General features: G+C 37.4%; 1 protein-coding gene across 1 annotated transcript in view; it reads left to right on the top strand.

Annotated features, from left to right (window-relative positions):
• EXOC4 (exocyst complex component 4) overlaps nt 1-18,101 on the top strand; it is a 1,163,948-nt gene that overhangs the window by 1,038,636 nt on the left and 107,211 nt on the right. The window lies entirely within an intron of this gene.

The following is an 18,101-nucleotide window of genomic DNA, read 5'->3' as shown; positions in this document are numbered from 1 at the left end:
GTTAAAGAGCACCCTATTTCTTGTCTTTCTCGCAGTCCTAAGGGGGTTAGTCTTAGACACCCCTGCTCCATAACTTTGTCACCAGACACCAGGGCAATCACTTTGACAACACATCAAAATGTTTCCATTGCCAGACTGCAGAGTTATGTGCTGGAGTTCATGATCCAGATAGAACATGCAACTTTAAACAATTTTTTTAAAGTGCCTTTGTATTCTTGTTATCCTTTGTTGAAAAGCAGGACAGTAAGCCAAGGAGTGTGCACGTCTGCAGCACTATATGGTAGCCGTTTTGCAACAAAGTTATACATTACCAAGAACACTAGATGACAGCACTATTTCCTGTTATGTAGCGCTACAGACATGTGCCTATCTAGATATCTCTTCAACCATGAATAACATGAGAATGAAGCAAATTTGATAATAGCAGTAAATTGGAAACATTTTTAGGATTGTATTCTCTATCTGAATCTTAAAAGAAAACTTTGGGGATTCATGTCCCGTTAAGTACAGTGCCAAAGAAAAGGAAGGTTTAAATGGTTATTGTATTTGTGGTCACTAAACCCTTCTAATTTGTATCAAGAGAAATCTCAAGAGTAGTTTATTAACTGGGCTGGACTGGGAATAAGAAGCAGCCCTGGAAAAAATTGAAGACCAGCCCTATTTTCTGTTGAGTTTGTAGAATGCGCACGCACCCTTATTCTCAAGGTGATTACTAGGATACTCCCTACCCATTTGTTTTCAGAATTAAATAATATTATTGTGTAATAAAAAAAGGCAGATTGTTGTTATATGGGCACCATCAACCCAATCTCATCCATGACTCACAGTGTGAAAAGGATTATCCATACTGTGATCTGGAAAAGACACAAAACGGTGACACTGGAACCTATTTATAATAGGGCTCCTAAACGGTACGTGGTCTAGGAAGTAAAACTTACCAGGAAGTACTTTGTGACCTTAATATGTATAGGTCAAAAGAAAAAGGAAGATATGATGCCGTAGGCAAATCCGGCCTTGTTTATCAAACCAACCCAGCCTGGAACCTTTGTCGTCACTGCTCAGTTGACTCCAGTTAAAAAATAATCACCGGCTCCATGCAACAATATGTCCGTTAACGGGGCAGTGTACTGTAAAACTGGATTAACCTTAATATGTTTAATATAAACAGTATGGGAAATTGTTCCTTTAGGTTTATTTTTTTTAATATGAACTAGCTGGTTTTGCTTTATGAAACCACAACTCTTTACAATGGGCTGTACTTGCAGGGAGATACATTTTCCTTACGTTATCACTCTTTATACACACAACCACAAAGACTCCTCATCTTATCTCAGTTTGTATACTTAGGCCCCATTGATTGAAAGTGCCACAAGGTGGCGAGATATTTAAAGGAGATCCACTGCGATATCAAGCAATCCGGCTAAATATTCCAAGCAATTGACATCAGTATCTAAAGGCAGCATCACTGAGAGGCGTTTTATTAGTGGTGCTGGTGAAATATTACAAGCAGCATTGTCACCTACATTGACGAAGTAAAGGATCCCTTTTACATATATCACCGAACCTAATAACCTATTTCCCCCAAAACTGCCAATACTCTCATTGCAAACTACCCCTATACTATTTAACCCTGTAAACCGCCACTACCCCTATCGCAATAAACCCCTAACCTATTTAACCCCTAAACCGCCACAACCCACCATGGCAAAAAAATCTCCTAACCTATTAACCCCCAAACATCCACAACCCCCCATTGCAAACTACCCCAACATTACTTAACTCCCTAACAGTTAACACTCCCCCAAGACCCCTAAGTTACAAAAAAAAAATACTAGCATTACAAAAAATTAAAAAATAACAGTAAGGCCTATACTAACAAAAGTCCCCTTTAAAAAAAGCATTTTTGAAATATATCAACAGACAATTTTTAATATTAGGGCCTTAGAGAGAACAATTGAACATTAACATTTTAGTACTTATCTCCACTACCCCCACTGGGAGTGTAATTTCTTCTGGTTATGTTTACAAAGCTTTTCTATAGGGAATACTTAGATATTAAAATGTTCAGTACAGGTGGGGACACAACAGGCAAAAGCAGCTATTTCAAATAACAATGGAAGCTATTTGGAACTAATTTAATACATTCCAGCAGGTAAAATAGATCATTGGGAACACATTAAAAGACATACATTTTTAAAGTACACTGTCCCTTTAAGGCTGCTTGATGGCTGTAATACTTCCACTTAAAATCAGACGATTAGCTTAGTTATTTTAGCACGCACACAAAAGACCACAGACATGGGTAACAGCTTCAGTAATTCTTTCATGATTCAGATAGAGCAGTAATTTTAAGCAACTTTCTAATTTACTAATATTATCATTTTTTCTTTGTTCTCTTGCTATCTTTATTTAAAGCTTAGGAGCCATCCCATTTTTGTTTCAGAACCTGGGTTACGCTTGCTTATTGGTGGCTAAATGGATACTTTGGTCCCGCACCACTATGGTGTATACCTAAGTCCTGCACTCCTGTGATGTATATGTAGATCCCGCACCACTGTGGTGTACACCTAGGTCCTACACTCCTGTGATGTATATGTAGGTCCTACACTCCTGTGATGTATATGTAGATCCCGCACCACTGTGGTGTACACCTAGGTCCTGCACTCCTGTGAGGTATATGTAGGTCCTGCACTCCTGTGAGGTATATGTAGGTCCCGCACCACTGTGATGTACAGGTAGGTCCCGCACACTGTTGCTGGTATGTTGGCCCATTCCTGCATGCAGATCTCCTCTAGAGCAGTGATGTTTTTGGGCTGTCGCTGGGCAACACAGACTTTCAACTCCCTCCAAAGGTTTTTTATGGGGTTGAGATCTGGAGACTGGCTAGGCCACTCCAGGACCTTGAAATGCTTCTTACGAAAGCCACTCCTTCGTTGCCCTGGCGGTGTGTTTGGGATCATTGTCATGCTGAAAGACCCAGCCACGTTTCATCTTCAATGCCCTTGCTGATGAAAGGAGGTTTGCACTCAAAATCGTATGATACATGGCCCCATTCATTCTTTCATGTACACGGATCAGTAGTCCTGTTCCCTTTGCAGAGAAACAGCCCCAAATCATGATGTTGCCGCCCCCATGCTTCACAGTAGGCATGGTGTTCTTTGGTTTCAACTCAGCATTCTCTCTCCTCCAAACACGACGAGTTGTGTTTCTACCAAACAGTTCTACTTTGGTTTCATCTGACCATATTATATTCTCCCAATCCGCTTCTGGATCATCCAAATGTTCTCTAGCATACTTCAGATGGGCCCAGACATGTACTGGCTTAAGCAGGGGGACACGTCTGGCACTGCAGGATCTGAATCCCTGGCGGCGTAGTGTGTTACTGATGGTAGCCTTTGTTACGTTGGTCCCAGCTCTCTGCAGGTCATTCACTAGGTTCCCCCGTGTGGCTCTGGGATGTTTGCTCACGGTTCTTGTGATCATTTTTACCCCATGGAGTGAGATCTTGCGTGGAGCCCAAGATCGAGGGAGATTATCAGTGGTCTTGTATGTCTTCCATTTTCTAATTATTGCTCCCACAGTTGATTTCTTCATACCAAGCTGCTTGCCTATTGCAGATTCAGTCTTCCCAGCCTGGTGCAGGTCTACAATTTTGTTTCTGGTGTCCTTCGACAGCTCTTTGGTCTTCACCATAGTGGAGTTTGGAGTGTGACTGTTTGAGGTTGTGGACAGGTGTCTGTTATACTGATAACAAGTTCAAACAGGTGCCATTAATACAGGTAATGAGTGGAGGACAGAGGAGCCTCTTAAAAAAGAAGATACAGGTCTGTGAGAGCCAGAAATCTTGCTTGTTTGTAGGTGACCAAATACTTATTTTCCACCATAATATGCAAATAAATTCTTTCCAAATCAGACAATATGATTGTCTGGATTTGTTTCCACATTTTGTCTCTCATAGTTGAGGTATACCTATGATGAAAATTACAGGCCTCTCTCATCTTCTTAAGTGGGAGAACTTGCACAATTGGTGGCTGACTAAATACTTTTTTGCCCCACTGTATATGTAGATCCCGCACCACTGGGGTGTACACCTAGGTCCTACACTCCTGTGATATATATGTAGGTCCCGTGCCACTGTGGTGTACACCTAGATCCTACACTCCTGTGATGTATATGTAGGTCCCGCATCACTGTGGTGTAGACCTTGGTCCTGTACTCCTGTGATGTATATGTAGGTCCTGCACCACTGTGGTGTACACCTAGGTCCTGCACTCCTGTGATGTATATGTAGGTTCTGCACCACTGTGGTGTACACCTAGGTCCTGCACTCCTGTGTTGTATATGTAGGTCCTGCACCACAGTGGTGTACACCTAGGTCCTGCACTCCTGTTATGTATATGTAGGTCCCGCACCACTGTGGTGTACACCTAGGTCCTGTACTCCTGTGATGTATAGGTAGGTCCCGCATCACAGTGGTGTACACCTAGGTCCTGTACTCCTGTTATGTATATGTAGGTACTGCACCACTGTGGTGTACACCTAGGTCCTGCACTCCTGTGATGTATATGTAGGTCCTACACTCCTGTGATGTATATGTAGGTCTCGCATCACAGTGGTGTACACCTAGGTCCTGCACTCCTGCTATGTATATGTAGGTACCGCACCACTGTGGTGTACACCTAGGTCTTGCACTCCTGTGATGTATATGTAGGTCCTACACTCCTGTGATGTATAGGTAGGTCCCGCATCACTGTGGTGTGCACCTAGGTCCTGCACTCCTGTGATGTATAGGTAGGTCCCGCACCACTGTGGTGTACACCTAGGTCCTGTACTCCTGTGATGTATATGTAGGTCCCGCACCACTGTGGTGTATACCTAGGTCCTGCACTCCTGTGATGTATAGGTAGGTCCCGCATCACTGTGGTGTACACCTAGGTCCTGCACTACTGTGATGTATATGTAGGTCCCGCACCACTGTGGTGTACACCTAGGTCCTGCACTCCTGTGATGTATATGTAGGTCACGCACCACTGTGGTGTACACCTAGGTCCTGTACTCCTGTGATGTATATGTAGGTCCTGCACCACTGTGGTGTATACCTAGGTCCTGCACTCCTGTGATGTATTTGTAGGTCCCGAACCACTGTGGTATACACCTAGGTCCTGCACTCCTGTGATGTATATGTAGGTCCCGCACCTCTGTGGTGTACACCTACAGTAGGTCCTGCATTCCTGTGATGTATATGTAGGTCCCGCACCATTGTGATGTATATCTAGGTCCTGCACTCCTGTGATGTATATGTAGGTCCCGCACCACTGTGGTGTATACCTAGGTCCTGTACTCCTTTGATGTATATGTAGGTCCCGCACCACTGTAGTGTACACCTTGGTCCGCCACTCCTGTGATGTATATGTAGGTCCGCACTACTGTGGTGTATACCTAGGTCCTGTACTCCTGTGATGTATATGTAGGTCCTGCACCACTGTGGTGTATACCTAGGTCCTGTACTCCTGTGATGTATATGTAGGTCCTGCACCACTGTGGTGTATACCTAGGTCCTGTACTCCTGTGATGTATATGTAGGTCCTTCACCACTGTGGTGTATACCTAGGTACTACACTCCTGTGATGTATATGTAGGTCCCGCACCACTGTGGTGTATACCTAGGTCCTACACGCCTGTGATGTATATGTAGGTCCCACACCACTGTGGTGTATACCTAGGTCCCACACTCCTATGATGTATATGTAGGTCCCGCACCACTGTGGTGTATACCTATTGTCACGGATACGAGGCTGCCAGGACTGATTGCTTACCCCTTTCCGGCTGGCCAGGCTCCTGGAACTACTGGCCTGCCAGACTACCCCGGACGCCTGCTAAACTTTACCCCAGGTTGCTACTGCGGTCCATTGTCCCAGAGCTCTGCTCTTTTGGGGATTGGTACCCTCTAGGGAGGGCTAGAGGTGGGGTGATTGCCAGAAGGTAAGTCCCTTAGAAACTTGGGGTTTAGGACCCCCCTACAACCCCTACTCCAATAGAGCTTACTCGGTGTACCTTTGATCCACTGCCGCTCCGGCCCCCAGCGACGGATTGTGACACTTTTTGGACTGGAACAGAGAATAGCTGCTGCTTCCTGAAACCACCATCTCTGTATTACGGTGATTATGGAACTATGGCTGCTATGGGGAGCGCCAGTCTGTCTGGAGGAGTGGGAGATCTGGTTGTGTGTGTATCTAGCCGGGTCTGCCGGACTTTTCAGGGGGGAGCACTGTCACAGATACCAGGCTGCCAAGGTTACCCCCCCCCCTACTGCCTGGTTTACTACTTATCACACAGTTATATGACAATTAGTGTATACTGTATATTTATATCAGTATCTGTACATATTCTGTATAGTAGTGTCTGTTACATGCAGTTATATGACAATTAGTGTATACTGTATATTTATATCAGTATCTGTACATATTCTGTATAGTAGTGTCTATTACATGCAGTTATATGACAATTAGTGTATACTGTATATTTATATCAGTATATGTACATATTCTGTATAGTAGTGTCTATTACATGCAGTTATATGAACATTGGTGTATACTGTATATTTATATCAGTATCTGTACATATTCTGTATAGTAGTGTCTATTGCATGCAGTTATATGACAATTAGTGTATACTGTATATTTATATCAGTATCTGTACATATTCTGTATAGTAGTGTCTATTACATGCAGTTATATAACACTTAGTGTATACTGTATATTTATATCAGTATCTGTACATATTCTGTATAGTAGTGTCTATTACATGCAGTTATATGACAATTAGTATATACTGTATATTTATATCAGTATCTACATATTCTGTATAGTAGTGTCTATTACATGCAGTTATATGACAATTAGTGTATACTGTATATTTATATCAGTATCTGTACATATTCTGTATAGTAGTGTCTATTACATGCAGTTATATGACAATTAGTGTATACTGTATATTTATATCAGTATCTGTACATATTCTGTATAGTAGTGTCTATTACATACAGTTATATGACAATTAGTGTATATTGTATATTTATATCAGTATCTGTACATATTCTGTATAGTATTGTCTATTACATGCAGTTATATGACAATTACTGTATACTGTATATTTATATCAGTATCTGTACATATTCTGTATAGTAGTGTCTGTTACATGCAGGTATATGACAATTAGTGTATACTGTATATTTATATCAGTATCTGTACATATTCTGTATAGTAGTGTCTATTACACGCAGTTATATGAACATTAGTGTATACTGTATATTTATATCAGTATCTGTACATATTATGTATAGTAGTGTCTATTACATGCAGTTATATGACAATTAGTGTATACTGTATATTTATATCAGTATCTGTACATATTCTGTATAGTAGTGTCTGTTACATGCAGTTATATGACAATTAGTGTATATTGTATATTTATATCAGTATCTGTACATATTCTGTATAGTAGTGTCTATTACATGCAGTTATATGACAATTAGTATATACTGTATATTTATATCAGTATCTGTACATATTCTGTATAGTAGTGTCTATTACATGCAGTTATATGTAATTAGTATATACTGTATATTTATATCAGTATCTGTACATATTCTGTATTATAGTGTCTATTACATGCAGTTATATGACAATTAGTGTATACTGTATATTTATATCAGTATATGTACATATTCTGTATAGTAGTGTCTGTTACATGCAGTTATATGACAATTAGTGTATACTGTATATTTATATCAGTATCTGTACATATTCTGTATAGTAGTGTCTATTGCATGCAGTTATATGACAATTAGTGTATACTGTATATTTATATCAGTACCTGTACATATTCTGTATAGTAGTGTATATTACATGCAATTATATGACAATTAGTGTATACTGTATATTTATATCAGTATCTGTACATATTCTGTATAGTAGTGTCTATTACATGCAGTTATATGACAATTAGTGTATACTGTATATTTATATCAGTATCTGTACATATTCTGTATAGTAGTGTCTATTACATGCAGTTATATGAACATTGGTGTATACTGTATATTTATATCAGTATCTGTACATATTCTGTATAGTAGTGTCTATTACATGCAGTTATATGACAATTAGTGTATACTGTATATTTATATCAGTATCTGTACATATTCTGTATAGTAGTGTCTATTACATGCAGTTATATGACAATTAGTGTATACTGTATATTTATATCAGTACCTGTACATATTCTGTATAGTAGTGTCTGTTACATGCAGTTATATGACAATTAGTGTATACTGTATATTTATATCAGTATCTGTACATATTCTGTATAGTAGTGTCTGTTACATGCAGTTATATGACAATTAGTGTATACTGTATATTTATATCAGTATCTGTACATATTCTGTATAGTAGTGTCTATTGCATGCAGTTATATGACAGTGTATACTGTATATTTATATCAGTATCTGTACATATTCTGTATAGTAGTGTCTATTGCATGCAGTTATATGACAATTAGTGTATACTGTATATTTATATCAGTATCTGTACATATTCTGTATAGTAGTGTCTATTACATGCAGTTATATGACAATTAGTATATACTGTATATTTATATCAGTATCTGTACATATTCTGTATAGTAGTGTCTATTACATGCAGTTATATAACACTTAGTGTATACTGTATATTTATATCAGTATCTACATATTCTGTATAGTAGTGTCTATTACATGCAGTTATATGACAATTAGTGTATACTGTATATTTATATCAGTATCTCTACATATTCTGTATTATAGTGTCTATTACATGCAGTTATATGACAATTAGTGTATACTGTATATTTATATCAGTATATGTACATATTCTGTATAGTAGTGTCTATTACATGCAGTTATATGAACATTGGTGTATACTGTATATTTATATCAGTATCTGTACATATTCTGTATAGTAGTGTCTATTACATGCAGTTATATGACAATTAGTGTATACTGTATATTTATATCAGTATCTGTACATATTCTGTATAGTAGTGTCTATTACATGCAGTTATATGACAATTAGTGTATACTGTATATTTATATCAGTACCTGTACATATTCTGTATAGTAGTGTCTATTACATGCAGTTATATGACAATTAGTGTATACTGTATATTTATATCAGTATCTGTACATATTCTGTATAGTAGTGTCTATTACATGCAGTTATATGACAATTAGTGTATACTGTATATTTATATCAGTATCTGTACATATTCTGTATAGTAGTGTCTATTACATGCAGTTATATGTAATTACTGTATACTGTATAATTATATCAGTAGCTGTACATATTCTGTATAGTAGTGTCTATTACATGCAGTTATTTGACAATTAGTGTATACTGTATATTTATATCAGTATCTGTACATATTCTGTATAGTAGTGTCTATTACATGCAGTTATATGACAATTAGTGTATACTGTATATTTATATCAGTATCTGTACATATTCTGTATAGTAGTGTCTGTTACATGCAGTTATATGACAATTAGTGTATACTGTATATTTATATCAGTATCTGTACATATTCTGTATAGTAGTGTCTATTACATGCAGTTATATGACAATTAGTATATACTGTATATTTATATCAGTATCTGTACATATTCTGTATAGTAGTGTCTATTACATGCAGTTATATGACAATTAGTGTATACTGTATATTTATATCAGTATCTGTACATATTCTGTATAGTAGTGTCTATTACATGCAGTTATATAACAATTAGTGTATACTGTATATTTATATCAGTATCTGTACATATTCTGTATAGTAGTGTCTATTGCATGCAGTTATATGACAATTAGTGTATACTGTATATTTATATCAGTATCTGTACATATTCTGTATAGTAGTGTCTATTACATGCAGTTATATGACAATTAGTGTATACTGTATATTTATATCAGTATCTGTACATATTCTGTATAGTAGTGTCTATTACATACAGTTATATGACAATTAGTGTATACTGTATATTTATATCAGTATCTGTACATATTCTGTATAGTAGTGTCTATTACATGCAGTTATATGAACATTGGTGTATACTGTATATTTATATCAGTATCTGTACATATTCTGTATAGTAGTGTCTATTACAAGCAGTTATATGACAATTAGTGTATACTGTATGTTTATATCAGTGTCTGTACATATTCTGTATAGTAGTGTCTATTACATGCAGTTATATGTAATTAGTGTATACTGTATATTTATATCAGTATCTATACATATTCTGTATAGTAGTGTCTATTACATACAGTTATGTGACAATTAGTGTATACTGTATATTTATATCAGTATCTGTACATATTATGTATAGTAGTGTCTATTACATGCAGTTATATGTAATTAGTGTATACTGTATATTTATATCAGTATCTGTACATATTCTGTATAGTAGTGTCTATTACATGCAGTTATATGAACATTAGTGTATACTGTATATTTATATCAGTATCTGTACATATTATGTATAGTAGTGTCTATTACATGCAGTTATATGTAATTAGTGTATACTGTATATTTATATCAGTATCTGTACATATTCTGTATAGTAGTGTCTATTACATGCAGTTATATGAACATTAGTGTATACTGTATATTTACATCAGTATCTGTACATATTCTGTATAGTAGTGTCTGTTACATGCAGTTATATGAACATTAGTGTATACTGTATATTTATATCAGTATCTGTACATATTCTGTATAGTAGTGTCTATTACATGCAGTTATATGACAATTAGTTATACTGTATATTTATATCAGTACCTGTACATATTCTGTATAGTAGTGTCTATTACAAGCAGTTATATGACAATTAGTGTATACTGTAAGTTTATATCAGTGTCTGTACATATTCTGTATAGTAGTGTCTATTACATGCAGTTATATGTAATTAGTGTATACTGTATATTTATATCAGTATCTATACATATTCTGTATAGTAGTGTCTATTACATACAGTTATGTGACAATTAGTGTATACTGTATATTTATATCAGTATCTGTACATATTATGTATAGTAGTGTCTATTACATGCAGTTATATGTAATTAGTGTATACTGTATATTTATATCAGTATCTGTACATATTCTGTATAGTAGTGTCTGTTACATGCAGTTATATGACAATTAGTGTATACTGTATATTTATATCAGTATCTGTACATATTCTGTATAGTAGTGTCTATTACATGCAGTTATATGACAATTAGTGTATACTGTATATTTATATCAGTATCTGTACATATTCTGTATAGTAGTGTCTGTTACATGCAGTTATATGACAATTAGTGTATACTGTATATTTATATCAGTATCTGTACATATTCTGTATAGTAGTGTCTATTACATGCAGTTATATGACAATTAGTGTATACTGTATATTTATATCAGTATCTGTACATATTCTGTATAGTAGTGTCTGTTACATGCAGTTATATGAACATTAGTGTATACTGTATATTTATATCAGTATCTGTACATATTCTGTATAGTAGTGTCTATTACATGCAGTTATATGACAATTAGTGTATACTGTATATTTATATCAGTGTCTGTATATATTCTGTATAGTAGTGTCTATTACATGCAGTTATATGACACTTAGTGTATACTGTATATTTATATCAGTGTCTGTACATATTCTGTATAGTAGTGTCTATTACATGCAGTTATAAGACAATTAGTGTATACTGTATATTTATATCAGTATCTGTACATATTCTGTATAGTAGTGTCTATTACATACAGTTATGACAATTAGTGTATACTGTATATTTATATCAGTATCTGTACATATTCTGTATAGTAGTATCTATTACATGCAGTTATATGACAATTACTGTATACTGTATATTTATATCAGTATCTGTACATATTCTGTATAGTAGTGTCTATTACATGCAGTTATATGACAATTAGTGTATACTGTATATTTATATCAGTATATGTACATATTCTGTATAGTAGTGTCTATTACATGCAGTTATATGACAATTAGTGTATACTGTATATGTATATTAGTATCTGTACATATTCTGTATAGTAGTGTCTATTACATGCAGTTATATGTAAATCATGTATACTGTATATTTATATCAGTATCTGTACATATTCTGTATAGTAGTGTCTGTTACATGCAGTTATATGACAATTAGTGTATACTGTATATTTATATCAGTATCTGTACATATTCTATATAGTAGTGTCTGTTACATGCAGTTATCTGACAATTAGTGTATATTGTATATTTATATCAGTATCTGTACATATTCTGTATAGTAGTGTCTATTACATGCAGTTATATGACAATTAGTGTATACTGTATATTTATATCAGTATCTGTACATATTCTGTATAGTAGTGTCTGTTACATGCAGTTATATGACAATTAGTGTATATTGTATATTTATATCAGTATCTGTACATATTCTGTATAGTAGTGTCTATTACATGCAGTTATATGACAATTAGTGTATACTGTATATTTATATCAGTATCTGTACATATACTGTATAGTAGTGTCTATTACATGCAGTTATATGACAATTAGTGTATACTGTATATTTATATCAGTATCTGTACATATTCTGTATAGTAGTGTCTATTACATGCAGTTATATGACAATTAGTGTATACTGTATATTTATATCAGTATCTGTACATATTCTGTATAGTAGTGTCTATTACATGCAGTTATATGACAATTAGTATATACTGTATATTTATATCAGTGTCTGTACATATTCTGTATAGTAGTGTCTATTACATGCAGTTATATGACAATTAGTGTATACTGTATATTTATATCAGTATCTGTACATATTCTGTATAGTAGTGTCTATTACATGCAGTTATATGACAATTAGTGTATACTGTATATTTATATCAGTACCTGTACATATTCTGTATAGTAGTGTCTATTACATGCAGTTATATGACAATTAGTGTATACTGTATATTTATATCCGTATCTGTACATATTCTTTATAGTAGTGTCTATTACATACAGTTATATGACAATTAGTGTATACTGTATATTTATATCAGTATCTGTACATTTTCTTCTTTATAGTAGTGTCTATTACATGCAGTTATATGACAATTAGTGTATACTGTATATTTATATCCGTATCTGTACATATTCTTTATAGTAGTGTCTATTACATACAGTTATATGACAATTAGTGTATACTGTATATTTATATCAGTATCTGTGCATATTCTTCTTTATAGTAGTGTCTATTACATGAAGTTATATGAACATTGTTTATACTGTCCCTTTAAACAGCAAGTTACAGTCCTGTGTTGTAAAATAGAGTTCAGAAGAGGTTTTATGTTAATAAAATACACACATATACATACAGTGCATATACAGTGCATATACAGTGCATATACTGTGTATCTCTATATATTTATTTAAAAAAACAACACATCTATATGCAAAGCTTTTCCTCTTCCAACACCTGAACAGTGGCAGATGTAGCGCCGCTTCCTATTAACATTAATAGTGGCAGCTCATGTAAAGCAATTTTTGGAAAAGGTTACAGTCAGAGCATGTTAAGTTTCTGTATACGGCAATCTTCATTAGTTTGCCTATAACATTTCCATTACAAGTTCCCTATAATAGGAAGGTCGCTGAGAAGTTCATCAGTAAAGCGTCAGCAGAGCCCGTGTGTAGAACGCCGGGCTGAGAGGCATTTGACATTTTGTGTGTGACCTGAAGGGTCAAGTTTCATAAGAGACTCCTGGTTCTCTCTGCCAGCGAATAGCAACATGAGCATGTTGGCTGCGAAAGCATCAATCACCAGAGCTGCATTTCAGGTGATCATTGAGAAATTCCGTTCAGGTGAATTAAAATGTGACATGTTGCGGAATTATAAAATGTGACCCTCAGAGGTGTTTTTTCAGGAGCCGCTGGAAGTAGATTTTGCACATTATCTGCCCATATAACTGTACTTAAAGGGGCTTATAACTGTGTTTAACCCCTGCAAATGGATAAACACATAGTTAAAGGAGCACTAAATACATTTCATGCACCTCTCTCTTAAAGAATCTGAAGGAGAGTTGCTGCACATGTACAAACACGTTGGCACTGGAATGTAGTGAAAGCTAGATTTCTTTCCAAAGGCAGGGAGAGTCCACAACTTCATTCCTTACTGTTGGGAAATATAACACCTGGCCACCAGGAGGAGACAGATATCCCAGCCAAAGGCTTAAATATCCCTACCACTTCCCCCATCCCCCCAGTCATTCTTTGCCTTTCATCACTAGAGGAGGATGGCAGAGAAGTGTCAGAAGATTCGGATAGTCCTTTAATGTGTATTTTCCCTTCAAGAGAGGACTGGAGTTTTAAGTAATCATATAAATCTCTCAGTGAGAGTATTGATGAACGTTAGAGTCTGGAGATGCAGGGAAAGTTTTTCTGCTAAAGTGATCCAGACTGTCTATCTAACAGCTCCCGGGCAATCAGTGTTAGCGAGTTACACTGTTTGCCTTTCTACACTCAGGTCCCTTTCAGAGCACCGCGGCAAGGCTGTCACACTTGAGAGGCTGTATCTGTTCCACAGCACAGATCCTGGACGGTAAGTCCGATTTATTTATGATTTAGCAGGGACTCCTATTATTAGGGTCACAGTGCGACTGCTCATATCCTCAATAGGATCAGGGGTTAATATCTCATTTAATTTAGAGATTATTTTGGAACAGTTTGGGGAATATATGTAATGCTTTGTTCTATAAGGAACACTTGTGAAGGTTTGGGCTCAAATAGACTGCATACTTTTGGCAATAGAACAGACGGGTTTCACTTTTTTTTTGTGAGTTGCGCAGCTCCTAATAGCTTTGCACACTTTTCTCATAGCAGGGGAGGTCCCTTTTTGTGCACCACGTAATCGGGTGCGGCTACATTTGTATTCCTTACGATCCTGCTGCAGGAACTCTGGCAGTCCTACAGAGAGCGTTTTCTAAAACTTGTCTGTATCTAGGAGGTGGTAAGTGCCCCAGCCATTGCGGTTATAAAGGTTCCTCTTTTAATTATAAACCGTTGTTGTTTCAAACAGTTTTTCTTACTGTGGGATTGCATCTCCAGCAATGGAGGACTCTGATAATACGTTAGAAGGTTCTGCACCTTCTATATTGAATAATCTAGATTGTAAGGCCCTCAATTCCCCCTGTATTTGTCTGTAAAATTTTGTCTTTTATTGTATTGTTTCTCTGTTGTACTTTTATCCTTGTACCCATGGGCAGCGCTGCGGAATCTGTTGGCGCTTTATAAATAAAGAATAATAATAAAATAATAATACCTGTTTATATTGTGAAGAGGCGGTGGTTTGTCCACCTGCTCAATTTTGTTCCAATTGCCTGGCTACCGTTCTAAGTCTAAGAAGGGAACTAAGTCTACTAACCCCCCCTAGCCCCCTAGCATAATTAGTCCCTATGAGCTGTCAACCTCTTAGGACTCTGTGGTCCTGGAGATGCATACCCTATCCCTTCAAACCACTTCACATGCAGTTCCCCGTGGCACACCTATTACTCTGGCTGGAGGGGGCTTTTTCCTGCAGACTTTACCACACAGTTGCAATTTACTTTCTGCGGCCCTGAGTGCCTTACCTACTGTATATCTTGAAAACTAAGGAGAAAGGTTAAACATAGTTCTACTGAATTAGATACAGCTAATTTCCAATCAAATTTAGCCAGTATGTCTCAACTGTCCGAGGATGAGCTAACCTCTGTAGCGTCAGAAGGTGAACTTACGGAGTCTGAGACTTCATTTACTAAACCCTCTCTTTCCGAGGAGCCCTCCCTCAGATTTAAGATTGAACATCTGCAGCTTTTACTAAAGGAGGTTCTGTCTACTTTACAGGTTCCAGAAGGAAAACTGCCTGAGGAACCTAAGATTCCTAAGTTAGACAACGTTTACGAGGACAGAAAGGCCCCACAGACTTTTCCTGTCCCAGTTCGCATGGTGAATATTATCAGTAGTGAATGGGAAAGAGTTGGTACTCCTTTTTCCTCTCCATCAACTTTTAAGATGTTATTCCCGGTCCCTGATTCTCAGCTGGAATTGTGGGGTTTCATCCCTAAGGTGGATGGCTCCATTTTGACGCTAGCTAAGCGTACCACTATCCTTCTGGAAGATAGTCCTTCATTTAGGGAACCTATGGACAAGAAGTTGAAAAGTTACCTGAGAAGAATGTTCCAACACATGGAGTTTTTATTCCAACTGTGGCTGGGGCAGCCACCTACTGGTGTGACTCTCTGTCAGAACTTATCGAGGTGTAATCGCCCCTCGAGGATATTCAGGAGAGGATTATGGCCTTATGAATAGCTAATGCCTTTATCTGTGATGCGGATATGCAGATTGTATGCCTGAACGTGAAGGCTTCCGGCTTTGCAGTCCTAGCTCGCAGGGCTCTCTGGTTGAAATCTTGGTCCGTGGATATGGTTTCTAAATCCAGACTCCTTTCCTTACAATTCAAGGGAAAGGTTTTATTTGGACCAGGTCTGGACTCTATTATTTTTACTGTTACCGGAGGGAAAGGTGCTTTCCTTCCGCAGAATAAGAACAAACCTAAGGGACGGCATTTTATTTTCGTTCGGACAAGTCCCAGAGAACTCAATCATCTTCCAAGCTCAAGCAACCCAAGAGTACCTGGAAGCCTGCTCAGTCCTGGAATAAGTCCAAGCAGACTAAGAACCCGCAGATAACAACTCTGCATGGAGTGGCGGGCACCTATCCGGAATCGGATTGTGTAGGGGGCAGACTGTCGTTTCTCAGACACCTGGTTTCAGGATGTTCAGGATCCTTGGCTACTGGAGGTTGTATCTCAAGGATACAGGATATGATTCAAATCTCATCTGCCCAGGGGCAGATTCCTCCTCTCCAGACTGTCTACAAGACCAGAGAAGAGGACAGCCTTTTTAGATTGTGTACGCGATCTAACCTCCTTAGGAGTATTTATCCTGGTACCTGTATCAGAAAGAGGTCTGGGGTTCTATTCAAACCTCTTTGTGGTTCCCAAAAAGGAGGGAACTTTTCATCCCATTTCTAAGTGTCTCCTCCTTCAAGATGGAGACGATCAGATCAATCCTTCCCCTGGTTCAGGAAGGACAATTTATGACTACCATCGATCTGAAGGATGCATACCTGCACGTTCCGATCCACAAAGATCACTTCCAGTTCCTGAGGTTTGCCTTTCTGCATGAGCACTTCCAGTTCATAGCACTTCCGTTTGGCTTAGCTACTGCACCCAGGATATTTACAAAAGTTCTGGGTGCTCTATTAGCTGTGTCCAGAACCCAAGGTATTGCAATAGCACCTTACCTGGATGATATCTTGGTACAGGCGCCATCTTTTCCTCTGGCAAGGGATCACTCGGAATGTCTTCTGAGTCTTCTTCGGTCACATGGATGGAAGATAAACTTGGAAAATAGTTTGGTTATGCCAAATACCAGGGTGAATTTCCTGGGTACAGTTATAGACTCGGTATCCATGAAGATCTTTCTAACAGATCAGAGACTTTGCAAGCTGGTAACAGCGTGTCTTGCCCTTCAGGCCTCCTTACGACCTTCAGTGGCTCAGTGTATGGAGGTGATTGGTCTCATGGTGTCTTGTATGGACATTATTCCTTTTGCCAGATTCCATCTCAGACCTTTACAACTATGCATGCTAAGACAATGGAACGCCGACCATTCAGACCTGTCCCAACAGATCGTATTGGACAGCCTGTCGAGAGACTCGCTTTCTTGGTTGCTCTATCAAGAGCACCTGTCTTGAGGCATGTGCTTCTTGAGACCGTCATGGGAGATTGTGACTATGGGCGCAAGTCTATCTGGCTGGGGATTTGGGGTGCCAGGAAGGCACAAGGGTTGTGAACTCAGGAGGAGTCCACCCTCCCCATCAATATTTTGGAACTCTGGGCAATCTTCAATGCATTGAATGCTTTGCCTCTTCTGAGTTCTTCCCAGTTAATCAGATTCCAATCAGACAATATAACTAC

This window comes from Bombina bombina, chromosome 6 (genome assembly GCF_027579735.1).
Source record: "Bombina bombina isolate aBomBom1 chromosome 6, aBomBom1.pri, whole genome shotgun sequence".
In the NCBI taxonomy this organism is placed as follows: domain Eukaryota; kingdom Metazoa; phylum Chordata; class Amphibia; order Anura; family Bombinatoridae; genus Bombina; species Bombina bombina.
The sequence above is the reverse complement of the archived record's forward strand: the minus strand, read 5'-3'. Positions and strand labels throughout refer to the sequence as shown.